Source organism: Bos indicus, chromosome 3 (genome assembly GCF_029378745.1).
Source record: "Bos indicus isolate NIAB-ARS_2022 breed Sahiwal x Tharparkar chromosome 3, NIAB-ARS_B.indTharparkar_mat_pri_1.0, whole genome shotgun sequence".
Classification (NCBI taxonomy): Eukaryota; Metazoa; Chordata; class Mammalia; order Artiodactyla; family Bovidae; genus Bos; species Bos indicus.
Window position 1 is genome coordinate 114,797,622 of NC_091762.1, and position 23,967 is coordinate 114,821,588.

Sequence of the window (23,967 nt, forward strand, 5' to 3'; positions counted from 1 at the left end):
GAGGTGGAATTTCTTTATCATAGGGTAGACTAAGAGTCGGACACAACTGAATGACTTCACTTTCACTTTTCACCTTCATACATTGGAGAAGGAAATGGCAACCCACTCCAGTGTTCTTGCCTGGAGAATCCCAGGGACCGGGGAGCCTGGTGGGCTGCCGTCTATGGAGTTGGACAGAGTCAGACACGACTGAAGTGACTTAGCAGCTACTAAGTCACTAAAAAAAAAATTTTTTTTTTTTTTTAATTTTTTGAGAAACCTCCATACTCTGTTCCACGGCGGTGGTACCAGTTTGCATCCCCACAGACTCCGCACAAGGGTTCCAGCCTCTCCATCCTCATCCACTCTTGTGACTTTATGATTTTTATACACAGCCAGCCTAAAGGGTGTGAGGTGACATCTCCTGGTTTTGACTTGCATTCCCTTCTGATTAGCGGTATTGAGCATCTTTTCATATGCTTATTGGCTAGCCTGCCCTTTTTAAATGGCATTCATTTACTTAGATTTTTCTATAAAGTGTTTTTGAGGAGGCTTTTTCTTCATACCCCTGGTAAGATGAAAACTCAAGTTAATTGATACAGATTTCATGCTTTGTCCCATGCAGGTGTGCTGGGGGAACTTATTTCTGAATAGACCGTTTAGAAGGAGGAGCTCCTTGTGAAAAGGGGGATCTCCTCCTTCACTGCCCCCCGTCCCCTGCCTTCACCCCAGAAAGCCACTTTCCCCTTTGCAGGCTGTTCAAAGGGTTCAAGCGCGTTCTGATGAATGACACCTGTAGAACACGATCGTCACCCTGTCGATTTGAAACGTAAGAACTGAAGCCAACCAGTGCCTCTCACTAGGGCTTCCCTGTGGCTCAGGCAGTCAAGAATCTGCCTGCAATGCGGGAGACCCGGGTTCGATCCCTGAGTTGGGAACATCTTCTGGAGAAGGGAATGGCCACTCACTCCAGTATCCTTGCCTGGGAAATCCCATGGACAGAGGAGCCTGGCAGGCTACAATCCTTGGGGTCGAAAAGAGTCAGACACAAGTGAGTGACTAAGATGACGTACTAGTGCCTCTAAGGAGTGGAGGTCAGTTGTCTTTTCTGTTCCTTTCTAAGTGAAAAGTGAAAGTGTTAGTCACTCAGTCTTGTCCGACTCTTTGTGACCCCATGGACTCGCCTGGCTCCTCTGTCATTGGAATTTTCCAGGCAAGAATACTGAAGTGGGTAACCATTCCCTTCTCCAGGGGATCTTCCCAACCCAGGGATCACACCCAGGTCTCCTGCTTTACAGGCAGAATCTTTACCATTCGAGCCACCAGAGGAAACCAGCCCGCACAGAGTATGAGCCATTCTCAAAGTGTTTTCCCCGGTCTGGTTTGATAGGTGTGATTTAGAAAGTTAGGCTCATCCTTGCAGAAGAAATATTTACACTTATCTCAGTGGATCAGCTCCTTACCTGCCTGAGGGAAGGTCCTTTAGAAATTCAGGAAAGTCGTGAACTTGATTCCACTTTGCTGCCCTTTATTTTTTTGAGCTGCAAAACCACTGCAGATGGTGACTGCAGCCATGAAATTAAAAGACGCTTGCTCCTTGGAAGAAGAGTTATGACCAACCTAGACAGCATATTAAAAAGCAGAGACATTACTTTGCCAACAAACGTCCATCTAGTCAAAGCTATGGTTTTTCCAGTAGCCATGTATGGATGTGTGAGTTGGACAATAAAGAAAGCTGAGCAATGAAGATTGATGCTTTTCAACTGTGGTGTTGGAGAAGACTCTTGAGAGTCCCTTGGACTGCAAGGAGATTCAACCAGTCCATCCTAAAGGAAATGAGTCCTGAATAATCATTGGAAGGACTGATGCTGAAGCTGAAACTCCAATACTTGGGCCACCTGATGCGAAGAGCTGACTCATTTGAGAAGACCCTGATGCTGGGAAGGATTGAAGGTGGGAAGATAAGGGAAAAACAGAGGATGAGATGGTTAGATGGCATCACCAACTCAATGGACGTGAGTTTGAATAAGCTCTGGGAGTTGGTGATGGACAGGGAGGCCTGGCATGCTGCAGTCCATGGGGTCGCAAAGAGCTGGACATGACTGAGTGACCGAACTGAACTGAAAACGCACGGTGTGTGGGGCGGGTGTAGTGGGTGGGCCTGTGGACACGCACCCTTGGCTGACAGTTATCCTGAAATGCAACTCGGGGTTTGCCAGTCCCCCTGGGAGCCCAGGAGCTCCTGGAATCTTTAGCTGGACTTGGCCTTGAGGCTCTTGCTTTGAGGGTAGGCCCATCTGCTGCTCCGGGAGGCAGGAGCTCTGTTCCCACACTGCAAGGTCCAGCCGCCTTAGCTGAGAAAGGGCGAGGGGTTCAAGCCCAGCCCAGCCGCTCTGACTTCTCTCTGCCCCTCACCTTCCCTGTTCACTGGCAGGTGTTGGGGTCCCTTTTGGCTGCTGGGGGGGAGGAGGGGCAGGAATTAGGTGGCTCTGAGCCGGTCTCTGCACCCACGCTGGGAAAGGAGCTCATCCTCAACCGTGCAGGCCCGCCGCCCGTGACGCGTGGCGATTTGTGATGGGGATAATTGTATAACTTGCCCGATTAGAGGCGCGTGTGGAGCCTGCCTGACTCACGGCTCAGCCCCGCCCGGGGAGCAGTCGAGCTGGCCTAGCCGGCAGCTGCCTGCAGCCCGAGGGGTCAGGGATGGGGCGGGCGGTGACTGGGGCGTGGTGGATCTCTCGGGATCGGCGTGGTGCAGAGTTGGCCGGACGGCATCCAGCAGCTTCGTGCTGGAATGCTCTGCCCAGGGAAAGGAGTTTGGTTTGGGTTGAGTTGCTTTCCCCTAAACAGAGTCCTTCCTGCCTGTGAGCAGTAGGGCAGCGCTGTGCCGGGCCCCTCTGCCCACGGCTGCTGCCCCTTCCCACTTTTCACAGATGGAGAAGCTTCCCCCGGGGAAGCTGAGCCACATCCCAGGGCCCACCGTGGCCGCCTTCCTCCCAGATGTGGCCTGCCCCCGAGCCTGGGGCCCCCATCACGGCCTGAATTCCATCCTGGAACTGCCCTGGAACAGCTGTCATCTGCCCTTGCCTGGAGACTCATGCCTGCCTCTAGAATCCTACCTGTGAAGCAGGCACTGTGAGCACTCAGCGTTAGGGGAAACCCGGGGGCACGGAGCGGTTCCCCTGAGGGTCAGAAATCAAACTAAACGTGGTTTGACTTGGAGCACCCCCGCTTCCCCCGACCACCTCCCCGCTTCTCGTCCTGAACGAAGCTAAAAGGGGATGAGTTTCTTTCCTCCTGTGTCATCCTTGGGTGCCCTCCAGCCCAGCGTTTCCAAGTCCTGTGCAGATGGTAATCGATTCTCCAAATTGATTGATAACCCCAGAGCACCGGAGTCCAGGGCTGAGTTCGGCATCAGGGACGCTGCGTGTCCTCCATACGGGCTGGCGTCTCCGAGGCTGGGGGCCGAGCTGTCACCCAGAGACCCCTCTGAAGGATGCCTGCAGACCCAGGGGACCTCCTCAGGTAACCCATCCATCCCTGCACGGGGGGCCCCCCTGCTCATCTGGCCAGGTATTGCATAAAGGCCTGAGCAGAGCAAGTGGTGTCTGGGCCCTTCTATAAATTGTTTTTTTATAAATACAGGCCAGGTTATCACCTGTTTTCCAGCCTCTCAGGCTGTAACTTCCTATTGATGTTCTAGTCAGTGGACAGTTCTGAATCTAACCTGAGTCCTTAGGAGGGCGGAGGGCAGAGTGTGTGACCGAGCAGCTTTTACATACGGCTGCCTGCACCCGTGTGGTGCTCTTTGACTGTTGCTTGTTTTGTAATAGAGGAGCTTGTATTTATGTCCTTCCCACTGGCAGTGCATGGGAGGGGGTGTGTCTCAGCAAAGAGGGAGGGAGTGGCCTGGAGAAGAGGGTTAGTAGACGTCAGGCCAGGTGACCAAGGTCAACATCAACAGTGCCAAGTCCTGTGGACAGTATATGCCCTTGTGCGGGGTGAAGAGGGCACCTCCCCTGCCGCCTTCCTCCCCAGGATCCACAGCCCCAGTCTTCACCCTGAAAAGAAGCAGACACACCCCAGCTGAAGGGCAGTTACCCGGTACCTGCCTGGTCTTGCTCAGAACCATCAAGGTCACTGAAGACAAAGGGTGCCTATGGAACTGTCACGGTCCAGAGGAGCCTCAGGAGACGGGGCTGAATGTCGTGTGATACCTGGCACGGATCCTGGGATGGAGAAAGGACATGAGAGAGAAAAACTCAGGGAATCTCAGGGCTTCCCTGGTGCCTCAGTGGTAAATAATCCACCTACCGATGCAGGAGATGAGGGTTCGATCCCTGGGTCTGGAAGGTCCCCTGCAGAAGGAAATGACAACTCACTCCAGTATTCTTGCCTGGGAAATCCCATGGACGGAGGAGCCTGGTGGGCTACAGTCTCCGGGGTAGTAAAGGGTTGGACGTGACTGAGCCACTAAACAACAACAAAAAGGGAATCAGAGAGTGGACTTCAGTTCATATAACTGAACTAAAGTACCGTCATCATTCATTGGCAAATGGGCCATCCTAATGGGAGATTTTAATAACAGGGAAGTCAGGTGTTGGCTGGCATATGGGGATACCTTGTGTTATATTGACGACTTTTCTATACATCCAAATCCACTTTAAAAGGAAGTTTGTTTTAGAAAAGAGACAAAACGATGGCAGGGAGGGCCGCTGGGAGGCAGGGGTGCCAGGGCTCGGCTCTCAGGCCCTTGGCTCTGGTTGGTATCTGCCGTTGGCGGTAACCGTGGCTGGAGTCCAGAGGGTGCCCTGCAGTGCGGGCCCGTGGTTTTCGGCGGCCCCCTCCAGGGAGGATCCCAGGCCTCCTCACCTTCTGCCAAGTGTGGTGCCCACCCCCTCCAGGTCAGGCGCTGGCCTGTCTCCTCCAGTCAGCAGGTTCTTTGTTCTCTCCTGGACTGGACTTTTAACAGTGAGCTGCTCTCCAGGTCAGCAAGGAAGCCAGCTTCCAAACACAAAGCACAGGTCAGCTCTGTCAGGTGAACTTGAACTTGAGAAAGGCAGCCGAACAGCGGGAACAGTGGGGCTGTGTATAAACTGCCCTGCAATTCCGAGTCTAGAGCATTAGGCTGGTGGTGGAGCATTAGAAGGGGTGGTCGGGGTGGCCGAGGGCCCCACTAATCCTGTTAGCAGCTCGAGGGGTGATGCGCGGAAGAGGGGATGATTTGGTGAAGTTGTCTCTCCTCTGAAGAGGGCTGATAGCAGCATGCATGGCTGCATTGAGGCGTTTGCTCCTTCAGGCATTTTCTGCTGATCCCCTGAGTCAGGGCTGGGGGAGCAAGCGCTGTGACGCGCCCCGCACCGGGAAAGTGAGCGCGCACACAGGCATGGAGGCTCCGGCCCCTGCACTTGAGCTTGTAATCTTCTTAGGCCAGAAGGCTTTCTTAGGGGACCCGGCTCCGGGACAGCATGGGGACAAATGTCTGTCTCCAGCTGGACCCCGCCGTCCTCTGGCCAGTCTTCTGTGCCCAGGGATCGCCCGGGACGGGGGCAGTTCTGAGCAGCTCCTGGTGACGGGAGGAGGTTACTGATGTGGGGACCGCATGCTGAGTGGCAGGGGGCCTTGGTCTGGGCTGAGATTCAGCTGGAAAGAGACAAGGGGGCGTCAGGTGGGAGGAGCAGAGATGGCAGTCGTCCTGGGTGGCCCTTGTGTGCACACATTGGTTCCTCATCGCAGGGTAAATCCTGGAGCACTTATGTAGTGCCAACTGTAGGCGCCGAGCTCTTTAAACGCTTCACACGTACACTCCCCACAATAGCTTGTAGGTTGGGTGCCCTTTTTTAGAGATGAAGGCAGGTCTGCTCCCAGCTCAAGGTCCTGCCAGTGGGAGGGCATGGGAATGATGCTGCTGGGCCCCAGGCAGCCCACCCTGCCTGGCACCTCCTCGGGTGGGACAGCTGGAGTTTCCCAGCCAGTGTGTTTACACAGACAGGCATCGCCCTAGAGCTTAGGGTCCCTGCACTGGGAGAGCTCCGGGTGTTGGGAGCTTCTGGGGTCGCCCTTCTCTTGACAACCTCTGGACCAGAGACTCCCACGATGGACATAGAGCGGGGATGGCTGCTTTGGTGACTAGCCCCACGCCCCACACCCGGGGACCACTTCCCTGCTGTCGGAGCTTTCCAGAAGTTTCTCCCTTCGACACTCTTCCCGCTCAGATGTGCAAATCTGAGAGTCCGCACGTTTGAGTTAGCACCACCGCGTTCCCCAGCCACCCTGGGAAGAAACCTTTCCAGATTCCTAACGTGCTCAAGGTGTGTTTAAGTTTTCTGGTCCTTTTCAGCTCTTCCATGCAAGAAGGCTGTGCAGCTTGTGGGGGGGTTTTCTACAGCTGGCCTGATCTTTAGGTCCTGGACATTCCCCATGTCTCTCCTGGCCATGGGACCGGAGCCCCAACAGCAGGGCGGCCGCCTTGCCATGGCCCTGGGGGCTTTGCTCCTGTAGCCAAGGGCAGCTTCGTCCCCTTCAGGTGATGTTGATGGTTTGCAACTTTTGCCTTCTGTCACTCCCTCTGGAAGTGCTTTATCACTCAGTCAACAAGTATTTGAGAGCCTGCTGCACCTGGGAGTATGGAGGGGGCCAAGGACAGAGTCCCAGGCACAGCCCGCTCTCCATCCGTGGGCAGCAGGGACCAGATACCCTTTCCCTGGGCCCCAGGCCGAGCTGGTGTGCACTGGGCCGTGTGCTCACCGACCAGGGCCGCCCTGAGCGCTGAACTCTGGCTGGGCCCCTGCGCTGCTGCCAGCCGCAGTCTTGCCCGTCAGCCCGCGTAGAAGGTTTCTTTTGTTCGGTGCTATTGGCATGATTGAATCCATGGCTGCTGCCAAACAGGATGTGGTCTGGGTGACTCCCAGCTTCCAGCAATCGAAGGTTCTTGTTTTCCACTGCCTGGAGAGGGACAAACCCCGTAACCACAGGGCGCTTCGGGGGCCCTGGGGGGAGCCCTGGGTTAATGAAGAGCCCAGCCCGGCAGCGTCTGGGGCCAGCATCTTTAATTGCATGGGAGGGAGGGGGAGAGGTGGGGCGATTTCTTACAGTCATAACCCAGCCCAGGGGGAGACGGCTTCCAGGTGAGGCTGGAGGCCTGTGAATTTGGTTTGGGAGGAGGGTTTCTAGGTGGGGCCCTATTTCCAGGTCACAGCTGGGCCGCTTCTCTGCAGAGCAAGGAGATCGGGGAGGGAGCCACCTTTTCCCCAGGCCTGCAGTGCCTGTCCTTACCACTCCACTGGGTTATCAGGGGGCCAGGCCAATTGGTTCCTAAATCTTGAATGCATGGGTGCGTGCGCGGTTGTGTCGACTCTCTGCAACCCAATGGACTGCAGCCCGCCAGGCTCCTCTGTCCATGGGATTCTCCAGGCAAGAATACTGTAGTGGGTTGCCACACCCTCCTCCAGGGGATCTTCCCAACCCGGGGATTGAACCTGCTTCTCTTATGTCTCCTGCATTAGCAGGCGTGTCCCTTACCATTAACACCACCTGGGAAGCCTGTAGATACAAATAACACTTAAATATCTGGGATGAATAGAAGATGGCAGAAACAGTGACCACTCATAAGACTGGTATAGCTTCTCCCTTTTTCCATGGTCTTCCCCATTTTTTCTTGCTGGATTGTAGGAGTTCTTTGAATTTTCTGGAAAATAAGTCTTTCTTGGCTGTGAGCACTGCAAATATTGCCTCCTAGTTTACTTGCCCACACGTGCTTTAAAAATCCAATGAGGCACGTTCCAAATCTGTCCTGGGAGATAATTTACAGAACTGTTTTCCAGGCGTTCCTAGTTCTGGCCGGTGTGTCCTTGGTCTCGGCCAAGGCATCGTGCCTGGGAGGTCATAGGTCCAGCTTATTGTAATGATCCGTCACTGCCTTCTCTCACTTTCTGTTCCCCTTCATGGATCCGCCCCACCCCGGGGTCTGGGAGTGCTTTCCTGCACAAATCGTTTTGGTCTCTTAGTCATTTGGGGGAAAATTAGTGAGTCAGCCCTGGACCTTGGGCCTGGGGCACAGCCCCACCTGGCCCGGCAGATTAAAGCTGCGTTTCTTTGTGGCCCCTGGAGGTGGGAGCTTTACTAAAGGAATGTGGGGTCTGGGGAGCCTGGATGCAGCCTGTTTAGAAGGAATGCATTCCTGGAGGAAGTTAAAATTAGAAAAAGCAGTTACACTTCCTGCCATTCAGCCGCAGTTGGCTGGTGTTTGTTTGCACAAGGATTCTTCTGGTAACAATCTGCGGTCGGTTTCTGGTGGAGTATGACGGTGAAGTCATGGTTTGCGGGATGGAGGTGGTCCGTTTCCATGGCGATCTTTGTGGTTGAAGTCACTGCTTTGTTTGTGAATTCTCGGAGAATTGTGCCAGCATGGAAAAATAGTCTTGAAACAGCTCCTTTCTATGGCTAGCAAAAAAGATTTTATTTTTTTGCGAAAGCTCTTGAATGGGCAGTTGATACCGTGGAGTGCATCTGTTTGTGGGTGAACCCTGGAAGGAGTGGACCTGGGCCCTTGCGGGGGCTTGGATCCCCATCGCCCCGCCCCCTCGCGGGGAGGCCACCTCTCCTGGTGGGGAGGCTGGGACTTCTTGGGGAGCCCCCTGTGACTGGGGGAGCCCCCTCTGACTGGGGTAGGCAGGGAGGGGGCATCCTCCCACCCCACCTCCAGGTTTAGCAAATAAAAATAAAATGTCACCCTGGCGTGGTTGACTATTTGGGACTTACTTAGGGTAATAAAATTTTGTTGCGTGTCTGAAATACAGTTTTAACAGGGTGTCCTAACACCCGGAGAGCACCTCTGACTTTCCTCTGTGGTCCTCGGTCTTGCTCTCATGGTGCCTGAGGCCCTGCTAGGTGAGGAAGGGACATCGCCTGCTCCTTGCTGGCTGGTGGGCCCCGTGGCTTCTCCAGGTTTGTCCCTAGGGGCTCGGACACTTCCTCCTGCCGGCGCTGGGCTGGCCGCTCTTCACCTGCTGCTTCGGGCTTGCAGTCAGGCAATCATGGCTCGTGCTGCCCCCGTTCCGCGGATGGAGAACACACAGGAGGTCTCCAGTCGCTCACGCACATCAGGGTCCTTCCACCTCATCACTCCATGCCCAGAAGCTGGAGGGCACGGGGGAGCTGGCCCGTCATCTTCCTTGGAGAACAGACGTGCTCATCAGAAGCTCATGTTCACGGAACCAGGGGCATCACCAGCCCACTTCACTGGCCTGCCCAGGAGTGCCATCCCTTTAGCGGAGGTGGGCGGCAAGCATGTCACCCAGACCCGGAGTTACAGATCTCCTGGTGGGAGTCGTGGGCCAGCACTGGGCCTCGAAGGAAGAGGGGACGTGTACGTAGGAGTTTTCTGGTGGGTGGCTCGCCTGACCAAAGTGAAGGGAGTTGGCGTGGGTGCTAAGGAGGCTGGTGGGATGGGGCCAAGCTGGGGAGAGCCCTGAACTGGGGCAGGGACGCCTGGCCTCAGGTGGGCTGGTGCTAGGAGGGAGAAGGGCACTTTTTGTGCACGGGCAGGGGAACAGTCGCTGAAGGTGAGGGAGCCAGAGGATGGATTCGGTGGAGATGCAGCTGGGACCATCTGGGAAACAGCTGATCGTTTGCTCCAAGATGGCCAGCAGATTATAGATGGAGGGGGGTGGGGGGGCTTCCTTTTATGTGCAGGCACCAGGAACCACTGGTGGAGCATCTTACTGTGTGCTCCGTGAAACAGGCGTAGGGGCTGGATGCAGAGCTGAGCACAACAGGTGTTCTCCTGCCCTGTGCACCATATAGATAGGCTTGTGAGACATCCAGGGCTGATTCCTTGGGGGGGTTCTATAGCAGTTCACTGAGTGCTTGCTGTGTTCCAGGTGGACCGGGTGAGATCTTTGCCTTCCAGGAGTCTTTCCTCTGGTGGGAGAGAAAGGAAATAAACAGATGATAAAGAGTGTTGGGAGTGATCACTGAAGCCGGGTATCGGGATGGGCAGACAAACTGTGCTGTTTAAAGAGGGAGTGTAGTAGGCTCAGGGGCTTCCCAGGTGGCGCTAGTGGTAAAGAACCCACCTGCCAATTTAGGAGACACAAGAGACATGGGTTCCATCCCTGGGTTGAGAAGATCCCCTGGAGGAGGGCATGGCAACCCACTCCAGTATTCTTCTCCTGGGAAATCTCATGGACAGAGTTGCCTGGCGGACTATAGCCCATAGAGTTGCAAATAGTCGAGTATGACTGAATCGACTTAGCACACACTCCCGTAGAAGGCTGACTGTCCCTTCCCACCTCCCCCAGGGATCGTCACGTGGTAATTCCCAGAACCTATGAATGGTACTTCATAGAGTAAAAAGGACTTGGTGGGTGTGATAACTGAAAGATCCTGAGATGACCCTGCCTACCTGGAGGGGCCCTGAATGTCCTGTAGTGACCAGCCTCGTTGTAAGAGAGGCAGAGGGAGATGTGACTGCAGAGCAGGAGGTGATGGAGTCAGAGATGGAGTGAGTGGGCTCTGAAGTTGGAGGAAGGGACCGTAAACCAGGAATGCCAGAAGGTGGGAAAGGCAAGGCCACGGGTTCTCCCAGTAGAGCCTCCACAAGGCAGCAGGCCCAGCAATACTTGATGTTCGCCCAGTGAAACTGGTTTCACATTTGTGCTCTCCAGATGGTAAGAATAAATTGGTTTTAAGGCGCCAGGTTTGTGGCAGTTTGTGACAGTTCCTAGGGCTGTCACATGCTTTCCCTAAGAAAGGAACATGGAAGCCCGGAGATTGAGGAGGTGATGTTTAAGCCACGCCCAGGTGTAAATAAAAAACTTTCCCTGGTGGCTCAGAAGATAAAGAATCTGCCTGCAATGCAGGAGACCCGAGTTCAATCCCTGGATCGGGAAGATCCCCTAGAGAAGGGAATGGCAGCCCACTCCAATATTCTTGCCTGGAGAATCCCATGGACAGAGGAGGCTGGTGGGTTCTGTCCATGGGGTCACAAAGAGTCAGACACGACTGAGTGCCTAACACCTTCACTTTCACTTATTTCAGGTATAAGGGGTGGGAAACATAGCTCACGATGCTTTCAGAATGTGAGGGTGGGCTCCCCGGCTGACCTGTGGGCTGGGACCGTGGGGCCTGCCCTGGGATCCAGTCCCAGCTTCGAGTCAGAGATTTCCTTGGGAACTGTGAGCCCTGATGGCCCTCAGCCTGGACATGATCTGCAGTGGATTTATACATTTTTAATGGAAGAATTTCATGGCTGCAATCACCATCTGCAGTGATTTTGGAGCCCAGAAAACTAAAGTCTGGACACTGTTTCCACTGTTTCCCCATCTATTTCCCATGAAGTGATGGGACCAGATGCCATGATCTTAGTTTTCTGAATGTTGAGCTAAAGCTCAGAATTTTCCAGTTTATTGTGATCCACACAGTCAAAGTTATGGCCAACCTGCTGCTGCTGCTGCTGCTGCTGCTGCTGCGTCGCTTCAGTCGTGTCCACCTCTGTGGGACCCCATAGACGGCAACCCACCAGGCTCCCCCGTCCCTGGGATTCTGCAGGCAAGAACTCTGGAATGGGTTGCCATTTCCTTCTCCAATGCATGAAAGTGAAAAGTGAAAGTGAAGTCACTCAGTCGTGTCTGACTCTTAGCGACCCCATGGACTGTAGCCCACCAGGCTGCTCCGTCCATGGGATTTTCCAGGCAAGAGTACTAGATAGCATATTAAAAAGCAGAAACATTACTTTGCCAACAAAGGTCCGTCTAGTCAAGGTTATGGTTTTTCCAATGGTCATGTATGGATGTGAGAGTTGGACTGTGAAGAAAGCTGAGTGCCAAAGAATTGATGCTTTTGAACTGTGGTGTTGGAGAAGACTCTTGAGAGTCCTTTGGACTGCAAGGAGATCCAACAAGTCCATCCTAAAGGAGATCAGTCCTGGGTGTTCATTGGAGGGACTGGTGATGAAGCTGAAACTCCAATACTTTGGCTACCTGATGTGAAGAGCTGACTCACTTGAAAAGATCCTGATGCTGGGAAAGATTGAGGGCAGGAGGAGAAGGGGATGACAGAGGATGAGATGGTTGGATGGCATCACCGACTCAATGGACATGGGTTTGGGTGGACTCCAGGAGTTGGTGATGGCCAGGGAGGCCTGGTGTGCTGCGGTTCATGGGGTCGCAAAGAGTTGGATACGACTGAGCGACTGAACTGAACTGAACTGAATGTAAAAATGTCAACTGCTTTTCTCCAGATTTAGCTGTGTGTACATGTATCTTATTAATGGAACAGAATATTTCCTTGGCTTTCTAAATTGGGAGTTTCTAGCAATACAAAATAGCACACTGGCTTTGACCAGAACTGGCCAGAAATAACGCACCCATGTCACTCAGCTTGTGTCTTGGCCAAAAAAGGCCTAGTGGCCAAGTGCCAGCTTGACATTTGCCATCTGTTCTTGTTTGGGATCCCCAAGTGCGGAGCCCCGGGTGAGGACTTTGGAATTGACATTATGGGGAGAGGTGGTCCTCAGAAGCAGGAGTGGGGACACAGGTGGGCGACATGAGGAAGTGAGGGAGGCAAGTACAAGGTGAGTCTGTGAGCTCATGGTCACTGTGACTGCTGGGGACTCTCCTGAAGAACCTTAGAATGGTCCCTCTGGGGGATGGGGCAGCCACAGGAGTGTGCCCTAAAGGCTGCTCGAGGACTGGGGGCCTGGGGTGCTGTGATGGGGGTCACACCCACCCATTTGAAGGGTATGGTCTTTTTCCTTTTTTGGCTGTGCTGGGTCTTCACTGCTTGTGGGCTTTCTCTAGATGCAGGGCATGGCCCTCTCACTGGGCGGCTTCTCGTTGCAAAGCACAGGCTCTCGGTGCAGGGCTTCAGTGGTTGCAGCTGTCCTGTTAGTTGCCTTGTGACATGTGGAATCTTCCCAGACCAGGAATCAAACTCATGTCCCCTGCATTGGCAGGTGGATTCTTAACCACTGGACCACCAGGGAAGTCCTGGAGGGTATCTTGACAGCACAGTGAGGGGTGACTCATTGTACACAAATCCGATACAGTGTGGCCTCCGTGAAATCCAGACTCACGATCCCTGTGGGTCCTGAGAAAGGCAGCTATTTCAGCCGCCGCCCTCCAGCAAGAGCTGAGACAGCCTCCCAGGCATGTCTTCATGCCTGTCCACGGTCGGTGAAGCAGACGGTGTTTGGGTGAGGCTTGGAGAAAGTTCAGATGCATGTGTGAGGAGTGATGGGAACACAGAGGCGCCAAGCACCTCGCCCGCAGAGGGACTTTTGACCCTGTGTGTAGCATCCTCTCTTGGTACCTGTTTGGAACCCGGTCAGTGCAGGTGGTACCTTCCCCGTCTCCCAGAAGCCCCTCCTCCATTCAGGAGTTTTCTCTCCATCTAGTTCTGGACTCAAACCAGCAGCTTTGTGTCTTGGCATCTTCCATTTTCAGCCTTGTTTTTTGTTTTTTTTTTTTAGTTTATTTTATTTTATTTTTGGCTGTGCTGGGTCTTCGTGCTGCATGGGCTTTTCTCTAGTTGCAGAGAGCAGGGGCTACTCTCTAGTTGAGGCACACGAGCTTCTCACTTCAGTGGCTTCTCTTGTCTGTCTGAGCACGTGCTCTAGGGCTCGAGGGCCCAGAAGTCGTGCCTCCCAGGCTTAGCTGCTTCTCCGCATGTGGCATCTTCCCGGACCAGGTATTGAACCCACGTCTCCTGTGTTGGCAGGCAGATTCTTACCAATGAGCCACCAGGGAAGCCCCTAGCCTTGTCTTATACTTAGGTCCCTGCTGTCTCTTATTTCCTGTCTAGAGTGCAGGACCTGGTTTTATTTATCTTGCCGGTCCGTCTGTACCTTGCAGGGAACAGAGCCCAAGTGCAGATTTGGGAGATGGCGGAGCGATCTGTTGACACTTAACCTCCTGTCCCTCAGAGCCGAATGAGCACCAGCCAGGACGGCTTGAGCTGTGTTCACAGTTGTGTTAACCTTTCACGCCTGATTGGTGGTTGCTGATGACAGAGGTCTTACTGTGTAGAACAGCCGCTGGGTGGAGAGACTCATCAGAGAGGCTCACGTGGCCCTGGCGGGGAGTGAAGGATGGCCAGTGGAATCCACCATTCTTGTCCCATAATAGCCACCTGGGCCGGGGTGTTCTGACATGACCTGGCTCCACACACCTATTCCAGCCTGTAGTTAGACCTGTGGGGTCAGAGAGGGAAGTGACCCCATGGACCTATGCCCTTGGCCCAGCCTTGCTGGTGGGTGGTGGGTAATGGTCACCCAAGCATGTGTCCACCAATACCAGTGTCTCCCCAATGCCCACCTCTCCAGCACACAGGCGTCTATTGAAATAGCTTCAAGTTAGCATTTTCTTTATCTATGTGTATTGAAGATTGTTTTTTTTTTTTTTTTTTTAAGTCTTGTTACAAAAGTAGGCTGTTCCAGGGGTTGGGAACTGCCTTGCATTTCTGGATAACAGTATACTTATCTCAACAGAGAGATTTAGAAACTGGGGATTTATTTTGGGGGAAATGAATAAAAACACACTGTCCTCTTATAACCTGGTTTGGGTCTTGGGCTTCAGAAAATGTTGCAGTGAGTCTGGTTTCTGACCCATTTCTGCATGTCTGTGAGGGTAGGGCATGTTATCTAAAAGTGGGATTGGGCTGGGGTACATAGCAGATTAACAAATGACAAAGCAGTCCGTGTTCTCCTAGAGAAGGGATTCCACCCTTTTCCCACGACTATGGTACCCCAGTCCAACAGCAAGGCAGGCGGAGGACCCCCAGTCCACTCTGCAGAACTGAGAGGGGAAGGGGGCTCTTGGGAGGCGAGCCCAGCATGGAGGGGATTTGGGGTCAGCTGGAAAAGGCCCGCTGTTAGCGGGGGGAGGGCTCAGGCTCCATCTCCCTCCTCTTTCACTGTTGCCAAGGTGAGAGGTTGCCAGGGTGAAGACGTGACCTCCAGGAAGAATCTGCGAGGTCAGAGGGTGGGTGGTCCTCGCCTTGACAGGTCTTCCCCTCCAGCCCCATTCAGGGAGGGGTGACCCACAGAAGGGCACTTCTGGGGAAGGAGGTGGCTGCTGGGGTCCTGGAAGAAAAGGGACTGTGCTGGAGCCCACGTGTGCCAGGCCCTGCCAGCACACACTCGAGGCTGGGCAGTTCCCCACCCCACCTGCTGGGCGCCAAGGAGCAAGGGTGCGCATCCCAGGTCTCAGATTCAGCGGCTGAAGCCAGATTTGAGGCTCTGTTCAAATAGGGTCTGCGCTTGGCACACGCTGACTTGTCCCAGTATTTCCGCCTCCTCTGGATTTGTCGGGAGGCTCCCAGGCCTGGCACAGAAGCCCCCCTTCCTGCAGCTCATAAACACCAGGCAGGATGGTGTACTTCTTCTTACTTTAGGAGACTTGAGATGGGGGAGGTTATAATTTCTGTCTTGGAAGAAGGACAGAAGGAAGGCAGGGTAGCGCTGGAACCCGGGCTGGCATTTGGTGCCCTCAGGCGGAGACACTGGGTCTGCCTGCAGCCTGCTTTGCCTGCCTCTGTTCTCTTTGTGCTCGGCCGTTGTTCTGTTCATCGAGGTCCTGGGGGCGGCTTTGGACCGCTGGGTTATGCTCTCAGCTTCCCAATTGTTGACCTCAGTCAGTCATTGAAACCCCGTTGAACCTCACTTACGGAGTCTGCTGAGGACACAGTGGTGCTGACGCTGCCCCCCTCCAACCTCCAGGAGCCAGGTGGAGAAGCACATTGTTGTCAGTTACCCCACGTAGTATCAGTGTGGTCCAGGGACCGGAGGCACCAGCATCACCTGGGAGCAAGTTGGGAATGCACATTCAGGCCCGGCCCAGGCCTCGCGGTGGAGACCGGCAGGCTGTGTTTTAACAAACCCTCCAGGTGAGCCTGGTACATGCCCTTGTTTGAGAATCACCGCCTTATTCATACAGAAGAAGTTTAGTTCTCAGCCATTCATGCCATAAGCATAATCGCGAGGTTTCTATTTTGCATTTGGCTATATCCCTGGACTTTTGTGTTTCAAAGAAGAGAAAGGCAGGGCCTCTGCCCTTAAGGTGGCCCATGTTGCTGTTGTTCAGTTGCTAAGTCGTGTCCGACTCTTTGTGACCCCAGGGACTGCAACACCCCATTTTCCCCTGTCCTTCCAGACACTTCCCTATGTCCCGGAGCTTGCTCAAACTCATGTCCATCAAGTCGATGAGGCCATCCAACCATCTCATCCTCTGTCGTCCCCTTCTCCTCCCGCCTTCAATCTTTCCCAGCATCAGGGTCTTTTCCAGTGAGTCAGTTCTTCACATCAGGTGGCAAAAATGTTGGAGCTTTAACTTCAGCATCAGTCCTTCCAGTGAATATTCAGGGTTGATTTCCGTCAGGATTGACTGGTTTGATCTCCTTGCAGTACATAGACTAACAGAAAAGATGGGAAGTGTCTACTCTACATGATAGGAGAAAAAAAAGATGGTAGAGTAGAAAAAACAAAAACTAAAGAGTAATCTCCAGCATGACGTGGAAAGCCCCATTTCACACTTGAGGAAGCCCAGACCTAGAGTCAAGTTAGGTAAGCTGGCAGAGGTTATCAGGCCCATGAAGGGCAGAGCTGGAATGCAAGTCTTCAGATCTGATGGGGTCATCTCAGAAACCTCCGTGTCCAGGCTCTCCCCATCCATATGGCATCTCACACACCCAGCCCCTGGCTGGAGCCACCTCCCCACTTATTCAGAGGAGGAGGCTACAGTCAGGATGGAAAACCTCAGACTTTGGAAGCTCCTTCATCAGCTTTGCAGTGGGGATTGTCATGATGTTGGATTTAAACCTCCAGCCCTCCTGGGAGCCCAGATCTGTGACCCCGGTCAGACTGTAAAGGTCCTAAGTAATTAGTCAGTGAGTGGAAAAAGTTAGTCAAAGCCTGGAAGAATTAGATTTTTTTTTTTAAATGGAAAAAAACCAGTGTCCATGGATCTTCCAGTCTTCCTACATTGGGTGAAGGTCTTTCTCTGAGTGTGTGTTTGATGACTGTATCTGGCATGCATGGACCCCAGCCTAGTACAGCCTCACGATTCCCCATTTGTTTACTTTTTTACAGTTATTATATTTATTTGTTGTTTTTGGCTGCACTGGGTCTTTGATGCTGCACGCGGGCTTCCTCTGGTTGCGGGGGGCAGGGGCTTCTCTAGTTGCGTGTGCGGACATCGCATCGTGATGGCTCCTTGTTGGCGAGCACAGACTCTAGGGCACAGGTTTCGGTAGTTGCAACACACGGGCTTAGATGATCTGCTGCCTCTGGACCCTTCCTGGATAAGGAATCAAACCTCTGTCCCCTGCACTGGTGGAGAGATTCTTACCCACTGTGCCCCCAGGGAAGTCCCGATTCCCCGTTTAGAGTCAAGGGATGACACAAAGGCTGGCAAAGCAGCCTGAGTCAAGAGTTCTGGAGTTATTTTATTTTCTTTTATTTTCTTAAGTGTTAATGTGGTCTAGTTTGCCAGCCCGTTTTAAGTGATTCCCCTCTATCAGGTCTTTACAAAATATTCCACTTGACTGGTCCTGAAAGCTGCTCATCTCCCGTGATGATTTATATGATAATTAGATCCATTAAAATGTCCGTAGCAAAGCCCATCAGCTCCATCCAGTGGGAGCAGAAGCCCAAAGGAGGAGGAGAAGGCAGCCTTGTAGCCACAGGTGTGGGCGTCCACATACCTGAGAGGGAGTGGGCACAGGTCACCCCCACACACGGGAGCCTCCACCCTCGCCCCCACCCTGCTGGGGAGGAAGGATGCGCAGAATGCTGGCCACAAACCATGAACCAAACCACCAACTTGATACTGTGCCAGGCGCCAGGTGGGAACGCACAGGTGTGTAGGGTGAAGCTGCCGTGGGCATCTGGTCGACCTGTGTCTCAGTAACCCACCTTCTGTGCTTCACAGTCAATCTAGGCTTCCTCCACGAGAGAGGAAAGGCTGTTCCTTGCCCCCCAATCTATAAAATTTGAAATATTATGAAATTTTAGGAGAGGTAGGTGAAGCAGTTCTGTGTTCTCTGTAAGAAAGGTTTCCCCAGAGACCAGGTGTTCCTTTCACTTGGTGCCTCACCCACCACACACCTAAGTACTGTTGTTTCACTGGTGTTTATTTTGTTAGCGTTAAATACCAAGGTCTGTCTGCAGAAGCATGATTTTTCTCAGTTTTATAAATTGGTTGCCTTGTCCTTTCTTCCATAAACAATGGAGAACCAAGAGTGAAGTCCACCACCAGGCCTGGGACCCCGATGCTCATGTGCCTTGAGCATGTCTTGCAGAGGGACTCGGGGTGCTAACCTGTGCCCCAGAGGGGCCCAAGCTCTCCCCTCGCAGGTTGGAGCGGGCTCCAGGAAGCAGTTTCTGGTTGATAAAATTTACCTCTGGGTCATTCCTGCTTCCTTTTCAAGCCACACCTCCCATTGTTGCCCTTCCCTTCCTCTTGCCATCTCAGATGCTGCCTGCTACCTGGCCAGCCCTCGGGCATTGGCCACGCCCCGTGGGTGCTGCCCACCTCTGTGATTTGAGCCTACCCCAGGCTGGCCTCTGCCCTGCAGCCTGTATGGGGCTGGTGTAGACCGGGGTCAGCGCACTTTCACTGCAGAAGGCCAGGCCAGGCAGTGTTCCAGCTTTGCAGCCCCCAGGGGTCTGTGGCAGTTACCTTTGTGTGCCGTCAGCACACAGAAGAACCACAGACAAATCCATAAAGGGACAGGGTGCCTGTGTTCAATAAAACTGTACTTCTGCACACTGCGGTCTGAATTTCATATTTGTAAAACATTTCGTATAATTTTTATGTATTATTATGTGCTTTCCCTGTTGATAAATGCTCTTCATTCGTGGGCGGAGACAGCTGTTGGGCTGGGCTTGGCTCTGTTTTGTGCTTTAGTGCTGCTACTTGGTGTTTTCAGGTGTGGTGGGCACAAGAGTGGGTGAGACCGAATCTTCCCCTAGAGAGATCCCAGTCTAGATACTGGCAGGTGCCCGATGTAAAGGACCCTCTGGCCAGTGGATCCATACGTGTCCATCGTGATGGTTAGAAACCCAGGTAATAGGCCAGTTTCCCCAGAGCCACCCTAGAAATGCTTTTCCTCCAGCTGGGAAGAACTGTGCTGGGTGACTGCATAGATCCCAGGCCACTGAGCACATGCTGGAGTTGTAGGAGCAAAGCACGGAGGTTTGGGTGTTCAGTGACATCAGAGGGCCACCTAGGTCCTGCTCTGAGAGGGTTGGCACTGCAGGATGGCCAGCTCTTGTGGGGTTAATGTGAACCAAGCTATACATCGAGCAAAGGGAACGTTTCAGAGTGTTTCTGAACCTGTCACTTTCAGCTCTTGAGACAGGTGGCCTCCTGAGGATTCCTTCTCCTGGTTTGTTGTATGTTGTATGAGATTGGTTGTATGAGTTGGCTTGGGTGCCGTAACAAAGAGCCCCAAGCTTGGGTGCTTAAACAATAGAAATGTATCGTCTCCTGGTACAGAGGAGGCTGGAAGTCCAACATGGAGTGTCTTCAGGGTCAGTTCCTTCTGAGGCTCTGCGGGAGACATGGTCCCAGGCTTCCCCCAGCTTGTGGTGGTTTGCTGGCAACCTTGACTTGTAGATGCATAGTCCTGACCCTCACTTTCATCCTCACGTGAAGTTCTCCCTATCTGTGTATCTGCCTCCAGATTTCCTCCTGTGTGAAAACACCTGTCGAACTGGGTTTGGATTCCCTCTCATGACCTCGTTTTCACTTAATTACCTCTATAAAGACCCTTTCTTCAAATACGGTCACATTCTGAGGGTCTGGGGGCTAGGGCTTCAGCGTATCCATGGGGTGCGTGTGGCGTGCTAAGCTGCTTCAGGCGTGTCTGACTCCTTGCGACCCCATGGACTGTAGCCCACCAGGCTCCTCTGTCCATGGAACTCTTCAGGCAAGAATGCTGGAGTGGGTTACCGTTTCCTTCTGCAGGGGATCTTCTCAACCCAGGGATGGAACCTGAGTCTCTTATGTCTCCTGCATTGACAGGTGGGTTCTTTTTCCCATTAGTGCCACCTGGGATGCCTGTGTGCATGGGACAGGGGGCATGATTTTGGCCATAACTTCAGACACAGGGAGAGAATGGCTGAGTGTCTTGTTGGGACCTGTCCTGGGGTGAGACTTTAGGATGAGGCTCTGTCTTTGTTTGAATAGTTTCTCGTCTAAGTTTCTTGAGCCTCTAAGTTTACCTGCTGAGCTTTCCAGATGTCCTCAGGTAGGATAAGCCCTGTCATCCTATCACCAGCCAAGATGGTAAGCTGCAGATGAAGCAGCTGCAGAGTGATGCAGGCCAGTGATGTCAATGGTGTCCTCACTGGACTGTGGTCGTGTTTGAAGCCTCCTGAAGACAACAGAGCCTTCTCAGCATTGCTTTATGACAGCTCTGTGGTTCTTGGAGATTCCCCCCAAACTTCAGCAGTAACAGCATTGATGTGTCTGGAAACAAACCATGAAATCAGGACATCAGACTCTAGACTCCAGGGTTTGGGGCTAACTTGACCCACATACACTAAGTCCTGTATTTTCTTTGGGGGCTGTGGGGACTGATGGGCCCCTGGCTTCTGGCTGCTCCCTCCTTGGCTGAAGGACCACACCCCTCTCCTCTCAGGTCAGCGGGTCCTTGTGCAGAGACCTGGGGCTTCCAGAGAGGTAGAGCCTGCAGCTGGGGAGGTGAGAAGGTGCTGATCCTGTTCACCTAGTCCCCGTACCCTGGACCTCACAGACTCACCGGTTCACAGCCAGAGTCGTGAACGCTGAGTGGGCAGAGGGCTCCGGGTGTGCTCCTGTCCTGCCACAGATCTATCTAGGAACCTTCCAGGGATCCCTATGAGGGAACAGAGCTTCAGGAACCTGCTGCAGTGAGCAAGAGAAAAGCCCAGTGGTTTCCTAGGCTCTTGCCCAAAATGCTGAGTGATCCAGCACTTAAAGCTGCATTGACTGAGGATGCTGTAATTGGAATGGGAGAGGAAACGCATTCCTCCCCTCTTCATAAAGTCCTCCCCTTCTCATAAAAGACTTGGTGGTGGTCTCCTCTGGTTGCGCAGAGCACACAGCTATTTTGCATCTGGGAAATGGGCTTTAGGGAGAGCCGTGATGTAGATGTGGGAAGTAGAGGCTGTTTATTACTAGAGATGCTCTTTGCATGAGACTCTGTGGCCTTGCCAACCCCCGACCCCTTCTCGCCCTTCCTGAAGGGCCTGCAGGTGGACCCGTGCAGAGGTAAGAGGCTCAGCAGAGTGGGCACCTGGACAGGAGGGAGGGTAGAAAGTCCTGTCCCCCCAGCCTAGATGCCGGGGAGGGGATGGTTTATAAAGCAAAGGAGACACCCAAGTTCTTAGACCGGTGCATGTGTGCGTGCTAAGTCGCTTCAGTCATGTCCGACTCTTTGTGACCCCAGGGACTGTAGCCCGCCAGGCTCCTCTGTCCATGGGATTCTCCAGGCAAGAATACTGGAGTGGGTTGCCATTTACCTCCTCTAGGGGATCTTCCCAACCCAGGGATCAATTCTGCCTCTCCTGCATCTCGAGCGTTGGCAGGCGGGTTCTTTACCATTAGTGCCACCTGGGAAGCCCCTCAGGCTGATACAGTGACTTAAAAAAAAAAGAGATGTATGCTATTCACACCATAGAGCAAATTGGAAAGATTAGAGAAGTCTGAACAAGCATCGAAAGTGAAACTGAAAGTCGCTCAGTCGTGTCCGACTCTTTGCCACCCCCATGGACTATACAGTCCATGGAATTCTCCAGGCCAGAATATCTTCCCAACCCAGGGATTGAACCCAGGTCTCCCACATTGCAGGCTGATTCTTTACCAGCTGATCCACAAGGGAAGCCCAAGAATACTAGGGTGGGTAGCCTATCCCTTCTCCAGCAGATCTTCCCGACCCAGGAATCGAACCAGGGTCTCCTGCATTGCAGGCGGATTCTTTACTAACTGAGCCACCAGGGAACAAGCATTAAAATACCAAAAACCCACTTCTGAGAGGCCACCCCTGCACTGTTTCATTCCCCCCAGGCCTTTTCAGTACTTCCGCTCCCTTCAAAGTGACGAGGTTCTCATCTGCCCTGTCTAGACTGTCTTTGGGGTCCCGCGAGCACCTCGATGGCACGCCAAGGTCTGCAGATGCACCCAGAATCCAGGTGATGGGTGGACAGCGGCCTGTGCATCCTGAGCCTTGAACGTCCTACCCCACCTGCATTTTCTGAACTTCTCAGGGTCTGAATCTTTAGTCACCTTCAGATATGTTTCCTCAGGTTGTTGCTGCCTCTTTGTAGCATTCGTTGATTTCACTGGGGTTTTTCCTTTTGCCTTTGTGTGTCCTACGTTCCTTGTGCGTTAGGTCTGTCTCTACCTTAAGAGTTAAGTGTACAAGTGCTGGGTTTTCTCTTTCCTTCTGGTTGATTTCCTTCCATGCCTCCCAGCCCGTCCTCTCACCTTTCTGTGCGTCTGGAATTAATTTCGCCATGGAAGCCCCGGAGGAAACAGTGCTATGGAGACCAGCCAGCTGCCCCAGCATCTCGGGATAATTCTTGCCCTCCTGTGATGCTCCTTGTGATTGCATGTGGACTGATAACGTGGCTGAGGGTCTGTTCCAGGGGAGGTCAGTGATTTAGGGAAGGTGTCCAGGATGGGATTTCCTCCTCCTGTTTCACAGGCTGGCCGGATGCGGGTCTCCTGTAAATCCTGGAGCAGCTCTGTTACTCCTGTCCAGAAGGCCTGGGTGTCGTGCCACAGTGGTACCTTCGATCCCACCGTCCATCATCACCCTTGTTTAAGGAACCTGTTGCGGACGTGGGCTCCTTGGTTACTGTTAGTCACGACCTCCTAAGTGACCAGCAAGTGGGGAGGAAACCCCACTGCTGGCAAGCCATTGAGGAATCCATCTCTTGGGTCTAGCTGATAAGATTATTCTGTTGAGTCTGCACTGCCTATCTCTGCAGAAGTAATAGCAGGTGAGGGAAGACAATACAGCCTTGAGAAGAAACAAGCCCAAAATGCCCTCGTGGTGCCTGGGCTCCCGGAAGCCAACTGTGGTGCAGGTTACTGGGGTGCACTCTTGGGGTCAGACCCTTTGGAAGGGACCTGAGGTTGGGGATGCAGAGGGTAACCCTTGAGACCCCACAGATGCTCCAGCCCTGGACAGCCCTTTCCCACTTGTCCGGGTTGGGTAGGAGGTGGGGGGCATCCTTTTACGGCAGAGTGGCTGCCCCAGCGGGGCCGTGACCTGGTGGAGGAGGGCCTCTTTCTGGGAGGGGGTTCTAGAAAGCCGGCCACGCACCTGGCAGCCAGAATGGAAAGGGTTCCAGGGCAGATTCCAGCATCCACCGCCACCCTCATCTTCCCTGGTAAACACAGTGGCCAGCGTAATCGGCTCCAGATGTGGAAGAGCCTTGGAGGAAAGAGGTGGAAATGAGTTCTTCAGCAGCACAAGACTCTGGCTCTCAGTCTCGGTTCCCCTTTTGTCTTGCAGCGTCTCCCTTCTCTGGACAGAAGGCTGCGTCCTGGGGCTGGTGCTCTGACGTCAGGGAGCTGGGGCCGGTGGCAGGTAAGCGATGCGGGCAGGGCGCCTGAGTTTGCCCCGCACCAGGGCCTGTCCCGCGGAGGGGGTGGCGTCACCCTCTGGAGAGGGTGTGCCCGGAGTTCCTGCGAGCCGCTCAGGAGGGAGAAGTCGCTTCCCCGAGACCCTGCAGTACCGTCCATCCCCCCGCACAGGCCTGTCTTCACCTCCTCCTCGGCAGCGCTCCACGTGCCTGCAGGAGGTCAGAGGTCACCGGCATTCCTGGCACGGGCAAGTTCCCGGAACAGCTTCGGGTTTCTGTTTACCTCGGTGACTTCCCTCTGTGTCCACTGATGACACGTTCTCTCTCTGCCCAGAAACCAGCTGGGCAGCTTGTCTGCCTCCCTGACAGCGGGGGGACGGAGCCCAGGTTGGCTGTCCTGTGTGTTTGCACAA

The 23,967-nt window shown here is 53.6% G+C and overlaps 1 protein-coding gene across 5 annotated transcripts in view; it reads left to right on the forward strand.

The window, feature by feature from the left end:
• The window catches only part of SH3BP4 (SH3 domain binding protein 4), a 98,547-nt gene that overhangs the window by 18,355 nt on the left and 56,225 nt on the right, over positions 1-23,967 (forward strand). For all 5 annotated transcript variants that reach the window (XM_070786932.1, XM_019957955.2, XM_070786933.1 and 2 more), the window contains exon 2: positions 23,485-23,559. The gene's annotated coding sequence lies outside the window, so the exon portion shown is untranslated. The remainder of the gene's footprint in view (positions 1-23,484; positions 23,560-23,967) is intronic.